Here is a 4,623-nt window from a genome sequence, read left to right as displayed (position 1 = left end):
TTTCAACAATATATTTAAGAAATCTAAAGTGCTGTTCGGTTGCTAATATTTTGTTTATTTTTAAGTTAAGCATGACTTGTCTCTTAATATACTGGTCTCAGATCTTTGTTAGTGGATTGAAGTTTTGGATTGAGTAAAGTTTTTGTGTGGAATAGATACAGCTGTTTAGCATCTTATGTTTATGTGTATAGAACTTTTGAATATATATATATATATATTATAGTAGCTCCAAATGTTCTTCTGAAGTATTTTCATCATTGCAAAGCAGAGAGTTAAATGTATCCACCAAATCTGATTTAAGAGTATTTTAGAAATTCACGGAAAATGGAATTGAGAGATAAGTTTATTCTGATGCATAATTTTTTGAAACAAATGCATTGATTTTTCATAATATGCATTTCCATGAACTTTTGAAGACCCCTCATATGTTCCACTCTGTTTTGCCTAGCATCGCTTTCCTTTCTATTTTGTCTTTAATGAAAAGTACTTTAGTCGTTTTGAAATGTACCTAAATGAATGGTACATTCATCGTATGTTATTAAACAATGCTCTTCCTGGAAGTTTTGCAACAAGGAAAGACTACAAATCAACATCAGCACTAAACTATCATATCTCCCATGAGTGCTCTTAGGCTCCCATTTGTTTTTCCCAGAACTCATTTGTTCTCATGGAAGTGTCCCTCTGGCCTTCTCTATCCTCAGTGAAGATGGTAGGGAATCTCCAATTCTAACTGCCTTCTTGGGTCACCATTCTCTACCAACCCCTACACTTATGTGCCATGGTCTAACTGCCCCTTCCAAAACATGGATTGAAGCTTAGTTACCCACTGGCAGTCTTGCGAGGTGTAGGTCAGGAGAGCAGAGTGGGCTCTGCCCCACAGATGAATTAGTGCTGAGTGTGGGGTCACAGGGTGGCTAAGTGACAAATTCCAATGATTCCTGTCCCTTTCCACTCTCTCGCTTGCTCTCACTCTCTCTCTTTTCCTTTCTCCCAGGCTTTCTCATCATGTAATGCTTTCTGCAATGTTACGACACAGCATTACGACCCTCCCAAGTTGCTGCCACTCTGCTCCTGCACTTCCTGGCCTCTAGAATCTTGAGCCAGATACGCTTCTGTTGTTTATCATTTTCCCAATCCGCAGTCTTCTGTCACAGCAGCAGAAGATGGATGAAGACATTATGGATGCAATTAAGTCTGCTTTTTTCTCTTGCTAATGCATTTTTATCTGTTTAATTTATAGTGCCCCAAAGCACCAAGCCTCAGAGGGTAGAAGAGAAGTGCTTCCTCCTCACCTCATGGGACAAAAGAAACATTAAGTCCATGTGGAAGACTAGACTGTGTCTCCCTAAATATAAAGCATGATTGAACTGCAGATCGTTAGAAAGCAGCAGTGGTAAGAAAGCTGTCTGCTCTCCAGTTCCCCTGCCTAAAAGCAGGACATAGATTTACAAAGACCCAAGATATTTCATCCTCCCTGCTGCCAGAGAGAGCAAAGATCAGCTGCTGATGGCAGCTTTGAACCCTTCTCCAATGGCGATGGTTCCAGAGGATTCACTGCTCTTTGTTGAATTGCCATATAAATAAGCTGAAGTGTAAAGTCACCTGTTTGAGAACATCTCATTCCCTAAGTGTCTCCTTTAAATGCAAATGGGACACACGTGTTAATAAACTTCTGCTTGTTTTTCTCTTCTTGACCTGCCTTTGGCAGTAGGATTCCGTCTCATCAATGAACCTGTGAGAGGCATTATTGTCTCAATCGATTCGGTGTGAAGCTATAGAAGGCCACGACTGATAAATTCTGGAGCAGCGCTAAACGTTCAGCAGCTATCTTGTCATCTGCCCTGGAAGCTAACATGTTGATAGTTGCTGGTTGTGTGTACCTGGAGGAAAAGACAAAGTCTCAGTGCAGGACAAGTGAGTTTGGGGAGTGAGGGGAGGGGAGCCTTTCTTCAGCTTCGAGAGTTCTAATGTGAGAAGACATCCCATCAGGGACCTCTCTGAACCTCAGCCTAGGAAATTCTGCCTCCCTGGGCTCTCATCTCCTGGCCCCGCAGAGAGTTCTTGATGGAGGGATCAGGAGGCATCTGATTTGCCCTGATTCCTGTTATTGTTCATCACGGGTGTCCTGAAGTGATGCCAGAGCTCTGATAAATGCTGGAGACACTGGCTGGTAATGACCTGGCCAAAGCACACATGGAGAACAGCCACTACCAGAAAGCTCTTGGCAGGCAATGCCCCACTGTGTGGCACTGGTCACCTCTGGTGCTGTTCTACCATCCAGCCCCTTTGATCTTGCATGCAGTATCTCAGAGGCCTCATATCTTGATCCATCATCCACTTTCTTTTTCTTGTGACATTTCTGGGCTCAGCTTGGCATTCAGCATTAGCTCACCACCTTGGGAATAACTAGAACTCCTTTCACATCACACATAGTAGGAGCTTAAGAGATCTGGACCACCTTCTTACCAGGTTCATCATGAGGAATAACTGCTTCATGATGAGAAATGACTGTGTTTAATTATATATAATACTTATGTCCAAAACTGTAAATAATAAAGTACAACACACTGTACTTTAGGAAGTGTGATTTAACAGATAATAACTACTTAGCAAGTGACCGCTAAATAAATATTAATTTGAATAAGCAAGCTAATTGGAGCCTATGTTCCTCCATCATATCATTATTTCTTTTTTTTTTTTTTTTGGTGCCAATGTTAAATACAGGTTTATTTAAGACATTGCATTTTCCACTTAGATACAGTGCTTATAAAGTGCAATGTTATTTCTTTTCCCTGTGCACATGTTCCATATTCAAGTATTGAGAATGCCCAGTAATTTACTATAGCAGCTGAACTTTAAAACTGCCACAGAATTTGCTACAAATTTGGGTCCTTCCATCTTTTACTGTGTGGAACAATGCTGCATCTACAATGGGATTGGCTTAATCAACCTCTTCAATGGTGGGCCCTGAGGAAGCACCACCAGATGGAGGAGCTCCCCCACCAGGGAAGCCCCCAGGCATGCCCCCTGGCATGCCCCCTGCACTCTGGTACAGCTTGGTGATGATTGGGTTGCAGACTTTCTCCAGTTCTTTCTGCTGATGCTCAAATTCTTCCTTTTCTGCGGTCTGGTTCTTATCCAGCCAGTTGATGATTTCGTTGCATTTGTCAAGAATCTTCTGTTTATCCTCATCATTAATCTTGCCTTGCAGTTTTTCATCTTCAACAGTTGCCTTCATGTTGAATGCATAGGATTCAAGTGAATTCTTGGAAGACACCTTGTCCCTCTGCTTCTCATCTTCAGCCTTATACTTCTCAGCTTCCTGGACCATACGCTCAATGTCTTCCTTGCTCAAATGGCCCTTGTCGTTTGTAATGGTGATCTTGTTCTCTTTTCCTGTACTCTTATCCACAGCAGATACATTAAGAATGCCATTGGCATCAATATCAAATGTGACTTCGATCTGAGGAACACCACGGGGTGCAGGAGGTATGCCTGTGAGCTCAAACTTGCCGAGCAGATTGTTATCCTTGGTCATGGCACGCTCACCTTCATAAACCTGAATGAGCATGCCAGGCTGGTTGTCGGAGTAGGTGGTGAAGGTCTGTGTCTGCTTGGTAGGGATGGTAGTATTGCGCTTGATGAGGACAGTCATGACTCCACCAGCAGTTTCAATCCCAAGTGATAGAGGAGTGACATCCAACAGCAACAGATCTTGAACATTCTCAGATTTGTCTCCAGACAGGATGGCTGCCTGGACAGCTGCACCATAGGCAACAGCCTCGTCAGGGTTGATGCTCTTATTCAGTTCTTTTCTATTGAAGAAGTCTTGAAGCAGCTTCTGAATCTTGGGAATTCTAGTAGAACCACCCACCAGGACAATATCATGGATCTGAGACTTATCTAACTTGGCATCTCGAAGGGCTTTCTCAACAGGGTCCAGGGTGCCACGGAAAAGGTCAGCATTCAACTCTTCAAATCGAGCATGGGTGATGGAGGTATAGAAGTCGATTCCCTCATAGAGAGAATCTATCTCAATGCTCGCCTGGGTGCTGGAAGAGAGGGTACGTTTAGCTCGCTCACAAGCTGTGCGGAGACGCCTGACAGCTCTCTTGTTCTCACTGATGTCCTTCTTATGCTTGCGCTTGAACTCGGCAATAAAATGGTTGACCATTCGGTTGTCGAAGTCTTCTCCACCTAAGTGGGTGTCTCCAGCTGTGGATTTGACCTCAAAAATTCCATCTTCAATTGTGAGGATGGACACATCAAAAGTGCCACCTCCCAAGTCAAAAATCAGCACATTTCTCTCAGCCCCAACCTTTTTGTCTAAGCCATAAGCAATAGCAGCGGCAGTTGGCTCATTGATAATTCTCAGTACATTCATATCATTATTTCATGACAGCAATTACATTCTGCTTAAAGAGAAAAGATGACTGCAGGTCAATTTTGACAATTTTTTGACACATTTAGTTGTAGTTTGGATTTATCATTTCAAAAACATCTTGGCCGGCGCCGAGGCTCACTGGGCTAATCCTCCGCCTTGCGGCGCTGGCACACCGGATTCTAGTCCCGGTCGGGGCGCCGGATTCTGTCCCGGTTGCCCCTCTTCCAGGCCAGCTCTCT

The 4,623-nt window shown here is 43.4% G+C and overlaps 1 pseudogene; it reads right to left on the bottom strand.

Annotated features, from left to right (window-relative positions):
* Positions 1–2,684: 2,684 nt before the first annotated feature.
* Positions 2,685–4,384, bottom strand: LOC100342299 (heat shock cognate 71 kDa protein pseudogene; annotated as a pseudogene).
* Positions 4,385–4,623: the final 239 nt, after the last annotated feature.

Source organism: Oryctolagus cuniculus, chromosome 5 (assembly GCF_964237555.1).
Source record: "Oryctolagus cuniculus chromosome 5, mOryCun1.1, whole genome shotgun sequence".
NCBI classification, from domain to species: Eukaryota; Metazoa; Chordata; class Mammalia; order Lagomorpha; family Leporidae; genus Oryctolagus; species Oryctolagus cuniculus.
The sequence above is the reverse complement of the archived record's forward strand: the minus strand, read 5'-3'. Positions and strand labels throughout refer to the sequence as shown.